This window comes from Otolemur garnettii, unplaced genomic scaffold (genome assembly GCF_000181295.1).
Source record: "Otolemur garnettii isolate 467f Iridium unplaced genomic scaffold, OtoGar3 scaffold00496, whole genome shotgun sequence".
In the NCBI taxonomy this organism is placed as follows: domain Eukaryota; kingdom Metazoa; phylum Chordata; class Mammalia; order Primates; family Galagidae; genus Otolemur; species Otolemur garnettii.
Genome location: NW_003852891.1, coordinates 1 through 17,486, shown reverse-complemented (window position 1 = coordinate 17,486; position 17,486 = coordinate 1). Strand labels below are relative to the sequence as shown.

The 17,486-nt window shown below is 45.0% G+C and overlaps 1 long non-coding RNA gene across 1 annotated transcript; it reads left to right on the top strand.

Annotated features, from left to right (window-relative positions):
- The first annotated feature begins 8,053 nt into the window (after positions 1-8,053).
- On the top strand, positions 8,054-17,426 carry LOC111722822. The gene is made up of 3 exons (XR_002771483.1): positions 8,054-8,101; positions 17,016-17,102; positions 17,318-17,426. It is a non-coding gene; the product is annotated as an uncharacterized LOC111722822 (long non-coding RNA).
- Positions 17,427-17,486: the final 60 nt, after the last annotated feature.

Genomic DNA, 17,486 nt, shown 5'->3' with positions numbered 1-17,486 from the left:
TAGGCAAATCTGTAGAGACAGAAAGTAGATTAGTATTTGTCTAGGGCTGTTAGAAGTGGGGGGATCAGGTGGTGATGACTAAGGGGTCAGAGGTTTCTTATCTGGGCAATAAAAATGTCCTCAAATTAATTGTAACTCTGTGATTCTACTAAAGACCATTTAAATTGTAAGTTTTAATTTTTTTACTGGAAATCACTTTAGATTTTAAGGATTTATATGTTTTAAATATGTGTATTATATGGATTTTATAAATAAAATGGCTAAACAAGCTATTACAGTATACATACAGAAATATAAGAAAATAATAGAGAAGAAAAGAATTTACCTAAAGCAAATTTCAAAGTTCTGCACAGGAAGCAAAGCATTGGAGCACCTTATCACAGACTATACAAAGAACATTGCCCCCTCCCTGCTGTTTATACATTCTAGCACTGGCTTCCCAGAAGAGAGACATTTCCAGGAAAGCAAAAATAAGATCTAGAATTTCACTGATTCAGGAAGTCCTTGTCTGCTATTGATATCTGCCTCAATAAATAGTTGAAATAGTAAAACTTTATCATTTTCTTTATGTGTATTTAGTTTCACTAAAAGTTTTGTAGCTTTGCAAGTAGACAATCTGCCAAGCCTGTCAAGAGATTTCTGCCAGATGCCCAGTGTCTTAGAAGCCCCTAGGGCTGACATTTTACACCAGTATAGGGTATAGTACTGTCTCTTACTTATGTACTTGGCAAAATCCTATGTACCTATACAACTTTCTCCTCCTAGTTTCCTAAACTCTGAATGTACATATTAAGTCTTCTGGCTCCAAAATTCCTTGGCAGGCTAAGTGCAGTGGCTCATGCCTGTGATTGATCCTAATATTCTGCGAGGCCAAGGCAAGAGGATCATTTGAGCCCAGGAGTTTGAGGTTGCTGTGACCAAGGCAGATGCCAGGGTACATTAGCCTGAGTAAAAGAATCAGAGTCTGTCTTCATAAAGCAACCCCTAAAACAAAATTCCTTGGCAACTCACACTACTCACAAAGGAGTTAAGGCTGGGTGGTTGTGTGCATAGACACAATACAGTGTGATCTCCTTTACCACACTCTGGGTTGGCTGTTGGTGTTTGGATGATGGATCTTTTTTTTTTTTTATTTCAGGTTAATATGAGGGTACATATGATTAGGTCACATTATTAATCTGTAAAGTCAAGTCCAAATTCTGGGTTATAGCTGCGTCCTTCACCCAGGAGATGTGCCATACACCCCTACATTGTAGGAGAGGTGAGAGGTGGGAACTTACCAAAATCCTCTTCCCTTCTCACTTCTTGAACTTAACTGTGTTTTTCTCACATGTGGGCCTGTAGTTGTTCATCTACTAGTTTCAGATTAGTACTGAATACACAAGATACTTGCTTTTCCATTCTTGAGATACTTTACTTAGGAAGATGTTCTCCATAGATGATGAGTCTTTGATCTTTAGGTTTTGCTGATACAGAATTCAAACTCCTCATTGGAATTAAAATGTGACTCTCAAACTGGAAAAAAAAATCCAAGCTGTTTGGTTGGTCCCTCAGCGTCCAGCTGGAGTTCTCTATTTTAGCTTTACCACTGTGGACACATTGTTGGGTAATGGTGTGTTAAGATAGAGAATTTGATCTTTTCAAGCACCTGTGAGTTAAGCAATTCTTTATTTTATTGACCCTAAATTGTATTTTATTTAGTATTTAAAAAATATCAAATTCTCTTTGAAGCTGTTCTATTCTGAGCTACTGGAGTACCAATAGATGAGTTTGCTAGGGCTTCCATAATAATATACCACAGACTGGATGGCACAAACAATGGACATTTATTTTCTTACAATTCAGGAGGCTAGAAGTGTGAGATCAAGGTGTTGGCAGGTTTAGTTTCTTTTTTCCTTTTTTTTTTTTTTTTTGAGACAGAGTCTCACTCTGTCACCCTGGGTAGAGTGCCATGGTGTCACAACTCACAGCAACCTCAAATTCTTGTGCTTCTGTCTCAGCCTCCTGAGTAGCTGGGACTACGGGCACCTGTCACCAGTCTGGCTAATTTTCCCATTTTTAGTGGAGACGGGGGTCTCACTCTTGCTAAGGCTGGTCTTGAACTCCTGAGCTCAAGCAATCCACCCACCTTGGCCTCTCAGAGTGCTAGGATTACAGCTTGAGCCACCACGCCCAGCCAGGTTTAGTTTTTTTGGAGGCCCTTCTTCTTGGCCATCCGTCTTCTCCCTGTCTTCACATGGCCTTTCCTTTGCATATGTCTGTGTCCTATCTCTTTTCTTACTTGGGTCATTATGAAAGTTTTGAGATACACAAAGATCAAGAAATGTAAAATCTGCATAACAAATGAGGCCCTCCCAGCAATACTGATTAGCCAAGTAAGTTGAAACTTGCACAGGTCAAAGGTGTTTCTTGGAAATGAAATAATGGACCATAGAACAGTCTGTCTCAAAACTTCGTAGTGACCCACCTATAAGGACATCAGTCATACTGTACTAGAGTTTATACTGATGACTTCATTTTAGCTTAATCACTTCTGTAAATACCCTACCTCCAAATACAGTCATATTCTGAGGTATTGGGGGCTCATTCTTCAACAAATGCATTTTGGAGGGACACAGTCATGACAACAAATAATGCTCAGTGCTCAGTCTCCCATTAGTCTTTTCCATGTATGTGAAAATTGGGCCCATGAGCTGCCAAATATATTCTGTTTTTTCAGCAACAATCAGAAAGTTTTAGACAATTTGAAAGTTCAAAGATTGAGATCATCTAACTGGTGAAAGTGCAGGTCAGAAACTCAGTTTTGCCTACTTTTTTGTTTTTGTTTTTTTTTTCTTTAGAGATGGGGTCTTGCTCTGTCACCCATGCTTCAATGTGGTGGCTTAATCAGAGCTCACTGTAGCCTCCAACTCCTGAACTCAGGCCACCCTCCTGCCTTAGCCTCCTAAGTAGGAGTTTATAAAATTACTTTTTGTAAAGATGGGGACTCACTATGTTACCCAGGCTAGTCTTGAGCTCCTGGCCTCAAGTAGTCCTCAACCTTGGCCTTCCAAAGTGCTGGGGTGCAGGTATGAGCCACCATGACTTCCCAGAAACTCCAATTTTGAAAAGAAGTTTTGCGTTGGGTTGGGAAATCATGTCTTGAGGAGAAGCTACAGAGTGGCTCCCACTCCATGACATTTTGGAGGATTATAGTGAATAACAGAAGAGACCATCAGTACTTGCCAGGACATATTTATAAAGACAGAAGATGCTATAGATGGAATTTGTGGAGATGAAAAGTGTGGGCTGATTCTGTGTGACCTGCTCACCTTTCAGTTGCTTAAGCTGAAACAACAGGTTGTTGCTAGGTGTGGAGCATTGTCTCATCAGTACTGGGACCCGACGGGAATGTGAACAACAGGGTGGTTTTTGTTACAGTCTGGCCGCTGTCCAGAGGAATGCCATTGTAAAGAATTATTTCTTTGTAAAAGTTCAAGTATGATTTCACTCTGGTTTTTACTTTTTGCTTCTGTTGAAATATTCTGAATATTACACTGGCTAATGGACAAAGGTTGTGAGCTACCAGGGGTTGGTGACAGCCTGGCTGACCTGCCTGTTGGATCACTGGGTAGGTTCAGGCTGTGGATATAGACGGACTTGCTGAGGGTGCATGAGAGTAAACTGAGCCAGCAGACAGCATGCTGCTGGGTGTGCACAGCTGTGCTTAACAAAGATCACACTTCCCTACAGACTATCAGTACAGGAGGAAGGATGTCATCCATGTGCAAATGTACACCTGTATTATGACCAGTCAGGATGTTTGGGGCTGCAGTTAGTAACTGGGATTGAGTCTTGGAGCTTCTGGAGAAAAGCTAGGTGTTCCTTAGCTGTCTGAGTGAAATCTTGGCTGTAGCACTGAATTTGAAGCACCAGATGAAACAGATATTCTAAACATCTTAGTGCCTTGGAGAACTTGAGCTCTCTCTGACTCCTGCTGAAGTCATTTGCTGGGTGTGGGACTGATGACCTGGAAGTTGCCTATCCCCGATGCTGCACAGTCTGGTCCTGCTTCCATTTTTCCATTTCTTTCTCATCTATGGTGGTCAGCATTCTAGGACTGGAAGTCCAGTCTAAGGGGAGCCATGTGATTGTGTAGACTAGAAATTCCAATGTCTTTTCCAAAAATGTGGTAGGTGCCCATTTGTCCTGAGGAGCTACTTGTAGGCAGCCAGGACTCTTCACCTGTGACGTGCCCCTGGCTACCACAACCTCAGCTACTTCAGGACATTCTACTGTTGAATCTAATCAGATCTGAAGATCACCTTAATGATTTTTGGGGCTATGTACATGTTGCTTGTTTGGATCTAATTGTACCATGGGCAATTCTAAGCTTTGGTGCAAATGGAGCCTGCAGTTTCAGTCTTAGATTTTTCTCTTTTCTTAATCATCTTGCAGGTGGGTGGTTGCTTCAGGTCAAGAAGGATGGCAGGGTGGGGCTTCTGGTGCTTCCCTGTCTACCTCTCCCTACCCCATGTCTTCTTCTCTTTCCTTGTATTTTTTAACATCTCATTTTTACATCTCTGTAAAAATTTTACATCTCACTATTTCATGAAGTTTTCTTTTATTTCATGAAGTTTTCCCATTTCATAATGTCTGTTGGCCTAGACTTCCATAAGCACTTCCCTCCATTTCATCTTAGCACTCACATGTGTGTGTGTGAACGTGTGTGTTGTGACTATGTGTGCATGTGAGTGTGTGTGAGAGACAAAGGATCTGTGGGTGGGTATGTGTGTATGAGTATCTGTGACTGGATCTGCGAGTGAGTGTGTGTGAGAGTGGGAGTCTGCATGTGAATGTGTGTGTGTGACACTGGAGCTGTGTGTGAGTTTGTATATGACATTGGATTTGCATGTGAGTATATGTGAAAGTGGGAGTCTGCATGTGAGTATGTGTGACACTGTGTGACAGCAGGAGTCTGTGTGCGAGTGTTTGTGACTAGATCTGCATGTGTGAGAGTGGGAGTCTGCGTGTGAGTGTGTGTATGACACTGGATCTGTGTGTGAGTGTGTGTGTGACACTGGATCTGCTCGTGGGTGTGTGTGAAATTGGGAGTCTTCAAGTTCCTCTGCTGGTTTATGTCTGGCAGGGAGATGTGTCTTCTGTGCAGTGCTTGAGGCCTTTTGGGTTTTCTGTCACATGCCTTTAGGCCTTCTAGACTCTGAAGGAAGGAGGAGATTTACATTTGTGTTTGCTTTGCCAGATGAACTCGCTTTCAGGGCTGTGTGTGAGTGTCCCCTGAGGGGGATCAGGTGGAAGGAGGCTGTGGAGTGGTGGACTTGGCCTGGAGCCAAAGAGTCTGTTCTTGGGACAACTCTCAGACTGCTGGGGGCCTGTGTCACTTTTATGGTGGAAGCAACACAGGAACTGTGTATTGTAAATAATGTAATTTTTAAATTTTCTGTATCTTAGGATGTGATCACACATAGAAACAAAGCAAAACAAAATACTTTTTTTTGCTGGGGTGAGACTACATCTCTCAGTGCTAGCCAATTATTTCATTTATATATTATGTTGTATTATATATTATATTGTATTATATTATATTATATTATATTACATTATATGTTTTAGACAGAGTCTCATTCTGTGCCCTGGGTAGTGTGCCATGGTGTCTTAGCTCACAGTAACCTCAAACTCTTGGGCTTAAATGGTACTTCTGCCTCAGCCTCCTGAGTAGCTGGGACTACAGGTATATGCCCCTATGCCCAGCTAGTGTTTCTATTTTTAGTAGAGATGGGGTCTCAGTCTTGCTTAAGCTGGTCTAGAACTCCTGAGCTCAAAGAAACCACCTGCCTCGGCTTCCCAGAGTGCTGAGATTACAGCTATAAGCCACCCGACCTGGCCTGAGCTAGCCAGTTCTTCAGAGTAATAAGGACCCAACCTAGAGCACATCTTTGATACGCAAACCAACCAGTCCAGAGCCCACCTTCTCCCTGTGGCCTGTGTATACACCTATAGAGGACATACTTCTCTGCCTTAGTCATCCCAGGGCCAGGTTCCAGGCAACTAGGGACTACTCCTGTAGCCCAACACCCACTAAAATTATTCAACCTAGCTGATCCTAAATGGTTCACACTGCCCTGCTTTGTTTTTCCCATGCGTCCCTGTGGTGTGTCACACACCCTGTTCCAAAACTTGTGAATATTGTTACATGTCACATAATGACATTTTCTTCAACAAAGAACTGCATATACGATCGCAGTCTTATAAGATTATGATGGAACTGAAAAATGCCTAGTGACATTGTAGCAGCTGCAAGGTTGTAGTGCAATCACTTCATGATTTTTTTATTTTTTTGAGACAGAATCTCACTATTGCCCTTGGTAGAGCACTGTGGCATCACAGCTCACAGCAACCTCAAACTCTTGGGCTCGAGCGATTCTCTTGCCTCAGCCTCCCAAGTAGCTGGAACTACAGGCGTCTGCCACAACGCCTCGTTATTTTTTGTTGCAGTTGTCATTTGTTGTTGTTGTTAATCTGGCGCAGGCTCGGTTCGAACCCATCAGCGTTGGTGTATGTAGCTGACACTGTAACCACTGTGTGATGGGTGCTGAGCCTCACTGTATGATTTTTTAAAATAAATTTAGTGCAGCCTAAGTTTATAAAGTCACTAAGCCTTCCCATTCACTCACTGAATCCCCAAAGCAACTTCCAGTCCTGCAAGCTCCATTCATGGTAAGTATAGGTATACTGCTTAAAAAAGCTTTTACATTGTATTACTACTGTGCCCTTTCTGTGTTTATGTGTGCTTAGATAAACAGATACTTAGCTCCATGTTTCTTTTCTTTTCTTTCTTTCTTTCTTTTTTTTTTTGGTTGCAGTTTTTGGTTGGGGCCAGGTTTGAACCCACCACCTCCAGTATATGGGGCCAGCACCCTACTCCTTGAGCCACAGGCACCACCATCCACATTCCATGTTTCAACTGTCTGCAGTACTCAGCACAGTGCCCTGATGTGCAGGTGTAGCCTAGGAGCACCAGACCACACCTCACAGCCTGTTGCACAGTGGGTTATGTTGTGGAGTCTTTGTAAGGTGCTTGGGGTTCGCACAATGATTAAAAGTGCCTAATGACATGTCCTTAGAATGTTTGGGAAAATGATGGGAGGCCAATGTCATCTCTCATGGCCACACACCATAATGTAACACAATACATGCTGCTTACAAAGAAAGTTAAGAAATTCAGGGACCATGTCAAAAGGTAACAAGCTCTGTTGGTTCAGGAAATAATGATCATATCTTATCCTTCTTTCAGAGAAATATGAAAGTAAAGGAAGAAAAGGCTAAAACTCAAGAAATATAGCCTATAAAGTTGAAATATATTATCACATAACACTCCATTTTGTTTTGCATATGCTAAGAGTTAAGTACAAAGCCTCCATAAGTAGAAAATTGCTATTCTTAGATCAAGAATAACAGGAATAGTCAGTGTCATCAACATACGTTACTGGCACCAGCTAGGTGTCAGCATGGCAGGTGCTGAGGATGCAAGAATTAGCAGAGCAGGGGGAGACCTCCGCCCACTGGCCCACAGACAGGAAGAGCTCCAAGATCTGTTTATATGACAAAAGAATTTTAAATCAGAAAAAATTCTCCCAGATTGAATGTTAAAAAGTATAACTTAAAAAAGATAAAATAGGTATCTTTATATAGAACTTACAGTTATGTGCTCTCATTTACATTTTATATACATATATTTTCTCATTTACATTTTATATACGTATATTTATACATATGTGTTATACATGTGTGTGTGACTGTGATAGATTGTTAAGAAAACCTGTCAAGATATTAATACATAAATGACTGAAGGGCTTGAACAAAGACTTCTTAGAAGACCTGCAGTCTGTAAGCAAAAGTTGAAACCACTCAGAAGTGAAACTGCTCAAAGTGAAGCTTCTGGGAAATGAAGCTGCTCAGAAGTGAAACTGCACCCCTGCTTTGAACCGGTCTGTGACCTGATGATGATAACTGCCTTTCAGTGATGATAACTGCCTTTCAGTTTCTGAGGACAGTGTCCCAGAACTGCAGAAGAAGCCTCCTGTCCCTGGGGTCAAACAAGGTAAGAGGAGGCTGGGCATGGTGGCTTATGCCCATAATCCCACCACTCTGGGATGCTGAGGTGGGTGGAATCACCTGAGCTCAGCGTTTGAGACTAACCTGAGCTAGATCCAGACCCTGTCTCTAAAAATAGCTGGGCATTGTGGCAGGCACTGGTATTTCCAGCTATTCAGGAGGCTGAGGCAAGAGAATTGGTTGAGTCTAAGAGTCTGAGATTGCTGTGAGCTGTGACACCACAGCACTCTACCAGGGTGAGCCTGGTCCCTCTCCCCCCAATAAAGGGGAGAGGCTGGAAAGAGGTCGAGGAGGATAGTGGAAACCAGGCAGGGCCTTTTGCAGGTGACTTTGTCCTCAGGAGGCCCCACTTATCCTAGTTCTTCCATCTTCCCCCTTTCTGCTCCTGCATCCTGCCCTTAATAACCTCCAGCCACCAAAGTTCCCACCCTTGCCTCCCTGCCCAAATGAAAAAGTCACAAATCTATATTCTGGACAGTGAAGGTGCCCCAGTGCCTTCCTGGTCATCTCTGGGCTCATGAATGACAACCCTGCTTTGGTGCTCTCTTACCTTCCTTGTCAGGGAGGGCCTTGTTGGGCCTCATACCTCCCCGCCCAGGATAGACCCACCTGTTCCTTCCACGGGGGAGGTTTGAGTCAGAAGCCTCCATGTTTCAGAGCCACATGTGTACTTTGCATCAATCCTGCCCCTGGAGCATGGCCAACCTGTTGACCTAGCCCCCGAGAGCCTATATCCAGCTAGTCCAGAGTTGGGTACTCACCTCTTTTCCTTCACAGATGCACTTGGCTTAGCTGACTGGGGCATGTGGCCTGGACTCCTGGGTCCCTCTCCTGCAGCATGTGCCCTGCCTGCCTCACTGTCCTTGTCTGCCTCTTTGTACCACACTTGCTTCTCTGTCTCCCATCTTACCTGCTTTCTTTGAAGATCTATGTCCACTCACTGTTGTCTAAAAAGGTGGGCACACAGTAGGAGCTCCATAAATGGTGAAATAATGTCAGTCAACACTCTGTGAGAACTTCCATGATCCAGACACTGCTTTCTCTGAGTCCTTTACGTATGCCATCTCATTTAGCCTCATAAGTACCCCAGGAGATCACTTCCATCTCACCCTCATTCTATAACTGGGGAAACTGAGGCATGGAGAGGCTGAGACATTAGATAAGAGTCATATAGAAGAATCAGGATGCAAACCCAAGTTGCCTGGGCCAGTGGCCCCTGGGCTGGGAAGCAGAGTGTTTGCTGATATGTTTGCTGTGGACTCTGCAAGTCATGAGTAATGAGAGGGGTTCCCATTCAGGCTGCCCACTCCCACCCAGCTCAGGGGTGTCCTCACCACCAGGAAAGGGGCCCTGTAATGTCTTGGTCTCAGGCAGAGGCATAGCTCCTATGAGCAGGCATCTGGGTTGAAAAGGTAACATAAGTGAGCAAACACCCAGGACAACTCCAGAAAGGTGAAGCCAGTCAGATCCTGAGGAGGCTGAGGAGGCAGCCCTTGGTGCTCTGAGCCTGCCCTATTCCTCTCCGGAACATTCTTTTCTCCTGAAATTGAGGGCTGCCTGTGGAACCCACCCAGCCTCCTCTCTGCTGCTGCTAATGCTTTTATTTCTACATTTGCCTTGTCAAAGGAGCAGAAGGTATTTTTGACATCCAGAAAAGGAGGCCTAAGAGACTGAAGAACAAGGCTGGGGGTGATAAAAGATGGCAGGTGAGGAGGCCTTGCAGCACACAGTCACAGGACAAGACTGCACATCTGGAGAAACAGGCCCTTCTTCTTTCAGTGGCCATGCCTCAGTGGCCTCTCTGCAGCCTGGTGCCCATCTTGCCTGAGATGAGGTCTGCTTTTGAGAGAACAGTCCAGAGGCCTATCCAGGAAGCAAATGCCCTATAAGAAACGCTGTCTGATCTTCAAGAGCTAGGAGAACAGACACAGGGATAGTCTGTGCAGGAGCTGGGTGGTGTTCTCAGGGAGCAGGTGAGCTCATGTGACTGTCCCACAAACCTGAAGAAAGGTACAGGTCTTATCCCACTTTCCTGAGGGAGGAACGTAGGGGCAGAGAGGCAGGTGAGTGATGTTAAAGAGAAAAAATTACCCAGTGTTGTAGAAGATGGTAAGGAAGACTTTATTCAAGGAGCCCTTAGCAACAGGTATAGAGACCCAAGGAATGGGGTCTTGCAGTGGGGGAAAGAGACTAGGCTTGAAGGAGATCAGGAAATTTCACCTCAAATCATGACTCCGTGGTATAAAGAGTATTTTGGGGCTCGGCGCCTATAGCTTAACCGGCTAAGGCGCCAGCCACGTACACCTAAGGTGGCGGGTTCGAATCCCCAGCTCGGACCCACCAAACAACAATGATGGCTGCAACCAAAAAATAGCCGGGCGTTGTGGCGGGCGCCTGTGGTCTCAGCTACTTGGGAGGCGGAGGCAGGAGACTCGCTTGAGCCCAGGAGTTGGAGGTTGCTGTGAGCTGTAATGCCACGGCACTCTACCCAGGGGGACAGCTTGAGGCTCTGTCTCAAAAAAAAAAAAAAAAGAGTATTTTGGATTAAAGGCCCTTAGAGTTCAGTAGGCCCTTGGAAGGGGCTTCCCTCTACCTGTACAGCCAGACAAACCCATTTTCACGGACCCATTATTGTGAACCTGCACAAAAGATAAATGAACCAGAGTAGGACCAGTGAGAAATGATGAAATAAAACACAGAAGACAAAGACGTAAGAGGCAGAGATGGAATTGAGAAGCAAAGATGGGATCGGGAGGACTGGGATATTTTTCTCTATCATCAGCACTGGAGTGCCCAAACAGCTTTATTTTTAAGGAGGCAGTATAAAGTTGTTTTTCAAGGAAGTAAGACACATTTTCAACTTAATCATGAGAAGAGAAACAGGTACAAATTCCTAGGTAAACCTAATCTATTATTACTGTGTGACCGTTAAAACATGGGCAATACTACATATCTACAAGATAAGCTGTAAAATGTACTGACTACTTTGAAGTGCAGCTGTGAAGAAGTCAAAAATTAAAGTTTTAAGGAAAACATGTTTTTTTTCTGCTCCGTTAAAAGTTGAATCTTAGAGAAAATATGTTATCTGTTGAGGAGGGTCAGTAGAAGGGGTTTGTCCTCTGGATGTTCTCCCAAGCAGTGGGGTCCCTGCCACCTCACAGCTTGCACTCTACAACCCATCACAGGAACAGCAGGCTTTCCCTCACTTCCTGTGTTTCAATGTGCTACAGGAAAGAAGAGCAGGGAGCCACCAACCTAGCTTCAGTCATGTTAAGCCAGATGCTTATCGCAGGTCAACTTATAAGTCAGTCTGCTTCCTCTGTCCATCCATCCCCCAGCATTTATTACTGCCGGTAAACAGAACTCCCTCTGTCTCCCCTCCCACAAATAAGAGTGTAAGAATACCTGGATCCCATTAGGATACTGGGTCATCACTCCATGATTCTCCTTGTGCGCCTGGCAAATAAGCCTCCTCCTTTTATTAATCTGCCTTAACTGTGAGTTGATCTTCACAAGAACTTTGGGGGGAAAGGAGGAGTTTGCTTTCACCCGCCCAGGCAGAACCCCAAATTTAGCACAGACAAGTGAGCATTTGTAGCCGAGGAGCAAGGTTGGGGTAGTGGACAGAAAATGACTGAGAGGAAGCATCAAGCCTAAAGGGTGGCTCTGACTGCACTGACCTGTGGGGCTCCTGCTAGAGGCAGGCCAGGGTGCAAGACAGCCCCTTGGGGTGATGGAGGATGAGGAACTTGATTAGTTAGTTATCAAGTGTGATTGGATATGGGGGGGTCTGGTTAAACAGGATTAGGATTCTTGCTAAAGTTGGACAATACAAACACAAAGATGGAACCCTCTATATCAGAGTCTTAATTGAGAAGCTCAGAGAACCTGAAATAGACTTTGGTCAAAACCTGAATCTGTGTCCGTGGCTGGAAGAATAGGCAGTGGGTCTCTCTCAGCCATGGCCAGGAGTGGGGCCAGAGGGAAGGTGGCCACCCCCCAGAGACATTTTCATTTGGGATGAGGGGTGGAATATTCTTTTGGTTCCAAAAATGAACTCAGCTGCCCTGAGAGAGCGGGGTCCGTGGAGGGGTCCTGCAGGATGATACTGAAGCAGAGGCGTGGGGGAGGCACAAATCAAAGTCTCTGATTCCCACCAAGTGTCCTGGCCTCTCTTCTCTGTGCCACTATGAGATTGGCAACTTGCTCAGGGTGACCACAGTTTGGCTGAGTCTGCACTCACTGGGCCATAAAAGGCTGTTTGGGACCTGCCCTGGGAAGTAGGAAACTAGCACAGAGTTGGGCAGTCCTTGTTTGACATCAGTTACACTGTGGTTTTCCTCTCTGCGAGAGGAAGTGATGGGCCACCACTCTTTGGGGGCAGTGACAGACCGGTTGGGTTCCTTCCATTCAACCATTCCTCCTCTCTGACTCTGGTCTGCACATCAGGCTCTAGGCCACACTGACAGTCAAGCCAGGTGGGCATCTGGCATCATTGCAGGGCAGCAAGGAGCTAGATTTGACCAGAAAATATCTCTTTCCATCAAGACAAACCTGTAAGTTTGGCCTCTTAGCCTCATACCTTCTCTCCCAGAAACTGTCCTCATCCCTACCCCTCAGCATATTGGGAGTTCACGGCCAAACTATGAGAAGGGGACAGGTTTAACAAGTAGGGGGAGTAAAGAGCCTTCCATATGGGCATGGGAACAGATCACTTATGCTGTTTTCTGAGGTAGAGTAGCAGCCCTAGGTATGTTGTGAAACTGTGGCAGGTTGTGGGATATATGGGTCTCTTCTCTATCTCTGTCTGTCTCTCTCTCTCTCTCTCTCTTTTTTTTTTTACCTTATTTAATCTTTTTCTTTTTTAGGAGAAATTTTATTTAGGAAGAACACAAAGAAAGTTTAGAACACTTCCAAAGAGAGTTGGAAGTGGTTCCCTTTCATAAAAGAGAAAAAGGTAAGAGAGACCTTTTCTTTTCGAGACAGAGTCTTACTCTGTTCCCTGGGCTGAGTGATGTGGCATCATGGCGCACAGCAACCTCAAACTCTTGGGCTCAAGTGATCCTCCTGCCTCAGCCTCCCAAGTAGCTGGGACTATAGACACCTGCCACCACACCCAGCTGCTTTTCTTATTTTTAGTAGAGCTGGAGTCTAGCTCTTGCTTAGGCTAGTCTCCCACTCTTGAACTCAAGAAATTCACCTGATCCAGCCTCCCAGAGTAATAGGATTACAGGTGTGAGTCACTGTGCCCGGCCTGGGCCTCCTCTCTTTAATAAAATCCAACCAAACAGGGCTCTAACTATACGGATGCACAGCTTTCTAACATGTGAAGCAGTAGCAGATGGTTCTTTATGAATCTACCAGACACCAGGCCTCTCTGGGGGACTAGAAAGAATGTAATCTAGAAGTATTTAATGAGAGAAAAGAACAATTGAGAAACCTGCAGATATTATGTGCCAGGAACAGCCCAGTCATTTCTATAGGTGAGTGGTTTTGCTGTGGTTTGTGAACTACATGGACCATTGAAGGAAAGATGAAATTTCAGTTAGAAATTAGAGAAAATGAAGATGCTGTGGGGACTCTCTGGGGAGTCATCAGCCTAGGGGGGTTCTGGTGTCTGGTCACCCTGTTAGGTGTCCTTGCAGTTGATATGGTAGATGGAAAAAAACAAGATGCATTCTTGTGTTATGTTTTTGACCCCCAAACATTCATGTTCATGTAGGCATATGTGGGAAATTTTAGCAGGTCCATTGGTCCCCTGATCCCTGTTCCACCAAATGCAAACATTTGCCCATTTTTGCTGATGTGGATGATGGTGAAGCTATGTGCCCTGACCATGACAAGCACATCATACATGCCCAAACCTCTACCACCATCCTAAGACTTGGGCATTGCTATCTTTCCTGTGCAGACCTAAACTTGAGGCTTAGGGTGGTAGAGTGGTGTGTCGGGCTCATCTGTACTCTGTGAGGCCCAGGCCTTGCTCCCAAATTTGATGTCACTATGTTTAATAAGTCTTTCCCCTTGCAACATAACCTCCTTCCTATTTTTAAAGACAATAGCAGGCAACAGTTTTAAACGGTCATCTTAAGCTTGTGACAGAGGTTGAGCAAGAGAAATTTAGAATGAGGAGAGGGGTGGCAGGGCTTCTTGGGTGCCTCAGAGGCCAGAGACTCAGGAGGGGGACAGTCAGAGGTCAGTAGGGTCTTGCTGGAATCTTTGATAATGCACAGCATGGTGGTGGAAAGTGAGGATGCTAACCTGGCAGGTTCTTATTGTTTAAACAAAGTTGATAAGGAATTTTTGGGTAGACAGAAACATGAGCCCAGAAAAGATTGGAAAAGCTGCCAAATCCTTGAAGATGGTAAGAATGGAAGACTCCCTCCAGCCTCGGGCCGGGTGGGAAATGACAGCCTCTGTTTCAGAGAGAATGCTGGCTAGAAAATTGCTTAGAGGCCATGAAATAACAGAGCCAGGATTTTCTAGACAGATCCTGGTATTGTTTCTTAACACACATCATCAATACTCCTGTCAAGGAGCCTGTATGAATTCTTCCAACCTAGGAAGGAATCCCACTTTTCTCTGCCTTGTGGAATTTCATGAGCCCCCCACTCCCACTCTGCCTGATCTGCCTTCAGACTCATCCTCTACAGATCAGAGCAGAAGCCTGCAAAAAACTGCAATTTTGTGGTGGGAGGACTCAGGAAGGGTTAGGGGCCCATACTTTTCCTCCTTGAAGGCGAGTTTTCAGGAAATGGCAGACTTATGTCATATACTGAAACTCAGGTCTTACTCTATAATAATGACCTTGATCTGACCCACATGACATTGGAGATATAACTGGTATTTCCCACTGAGGGCCAGAGGGCATCTTTCATCTTTACCACCTCCAAGGGGTTTGGTAGCTTTTCTGATCTTTTCTGGGCTCATGTTTCTGTCTTTCCTGAAATTCCTTGTCAACTTTGTTTAAACAACGGGAACATGCTAGGTTAGCATCCTCATTTTCCCCCACGTGCTGTGTATTTTCAGGGATTCCGGCAAGACCCTGCTGACCTCTGTCCCCCTCCTGCCCCTTCTGGCTTCTGAGGTATATGGCAGTCCTGCTGTTTTTCTCCTCTGGGCCTGGCACCTTCTTTGTCTTCAGCATTAAGCTTGGGTGGCTCCTGGGCAGGGAGGACCTGGGAGGACTAGGTAGATCACCACAATGTCCCAGATTTCTGGAATATGCAAACAAGATTTTGATGCCTGTGGGAGGGATTTCTGAAACATGAATCACTCCATTTTAGCCTTTGTCTTCCATTTCAAATAAGTGGCCTGGCATAGAGTCTATGCCCTAAAAATAAATCAGCAAGAAAATGGAGGGCAAGGGAGAAAAAAAGAGGGTAGAGGGAGACTGTTAGTCTCACTTTTAGAGAGATACAAGTGGGTCCTGTCACCTGGGTCTGAGGGGCAGGAGGAGAAAGGAAGGGACAGAGCTGATGAGGAGAGCTGGCAGCTAGAGTTAGGAGTAGCTGAACAGAGACATCAACTTCGAGCTGAAGACTCACATGTCATTTCTCCAATCCCGGCAGAAGCTGGGAGAGGGGCAAGACTTAGGACTCCCCTCTGCAGATCACAGATGGAAGGGCTCCCTACACCCCCCTGGTCAACCCCCTACCGTGATCTTATGTGAGGGATCTTGACACTGATATTCCCATTGCCCCTTGAATGGTGAGAAGGAATCGTTGATAGGATGAACATACCAACATGGGTGAAGAACAGGAGGGAGTAGTTAGAGGATTCATGGCTGACATAAAATGAAGCTCTGGGCTTTCTGGTGACCAAGGAGAAAAGAGTTTATACTTCTTTTTATTTGTGAAATGACGCATGCTGTTTCTTTGAAAGAGGGGAATCCCCTCACCCAACTTCTGGCACTTAATTCTGAATGGGGTGTATTATTAGGAGTCTTCATGGCACTACCCAGTTCAGTCAATAACATCTCCACAGCAGCTGCGCTGGAGTTGGGCATGCCCATCAGGGTGCAGGTACTTAATAAACAGTCACCTTAAAACAATTCCTGAAGAAACTATGACTGGAAGGTTCTGAATTCCAGACTTTTCTTAACCCTTTCTCTCTTAAAACTTGTTAGCAAAGCTCACAAAGTCCTTTTTTCTATGGAGTTTTCTGTTAGAAGATCAGAAGGCCAGGAATGGCTGTTTTCACAATATCTTTCTAGAAGATTTACTGCGCTTGGCTTGCTGTCAGGATTGTATTTACGTACAGTGCTTTGATTATTAGGCCATTTGGGTATGAGTCCTATAAAAGTAAGTGAAGAAAGAGGGAGGGAGGGCCACTGCAGGATTTTGCTCACTCTCCCTCTGTCTGCCTCAGAGGCAGCAGTCCCTTCAGAAGGTGACTGGAAGTACCTGAAGGTGAGCTTTTCTAGGGTGGGATGGTGAGACCTGATTTGGTGACTGGCTCCAGTTTCAAAGGTGACTTTGAACTAAGAAACCCTTGTCCTTAGCTAAAGGGCTACTTTCCTTGGGGTACTATAGATTTTTCTAGCACAGGGAGGGCCTCCATCCTCTGCCCAGAAGAATGATTTCGGCATCTTGATCAAGTCCTCCCATTTTGTTTTGGGTTTGGAGGAAAATCCTATACATTCCATACCTGCAAGACGGACCCCCCACCCCTGTGCCCCATACAAATCTTTCCTAGGGAAGGAAAGCTCTTTTCTCATGAATGTTTTCATGACAAAGATTGCATATTTTTCATTTTGCATCCCTCAAATAGTCACATTTGGCACAAAGAAAGTGCTTTATAAATTCTCACTTGCTAGCAGGCAACACTGGCTGGTATTTGGGTCAAGAGATTAAAGGCCTGGACTCCATGTCTCTGACCCTGTGTTCTCACTTCCATAGTGTGCAGAGGAGCCACAATGGAGCTCTGCAGCCTGAAGACTCTAGTGGCCACCTGTGTCTTCACAGCCTTTGTGTTCAGTACTGTGGGTAAGAGCAAATGCATGGCCCCTTTCTCCCAGATGCCTGAAGTACGTATGGTGGGCAATAAACCCCTCAGGGAGGGGCTGTGCTTTGTAGGCATCCAGCGCCAAGCATCAGGTTTCATCGCACCTTGATTCCCAGGCTCCTGGAAACATCAGCTATTATCTTTGAGTTTACATTATAGAATTCTTTCATAAGCAGTTTTTATTTCCCTTGTGTAGAGACTTATACCTGTACCCAGTGCTCTATTGGGGAGTGTGACACTAAGAAGCAGACTTGTGAGACTTCTCAGGGCTGCTTCAGCAACAAGCAAGAACTTAACACATCAGGTAGGTCTCATTCACTGCGTGGGTGCTAGCTAGACACTCAGGACAGACAAGGTGTTCACAG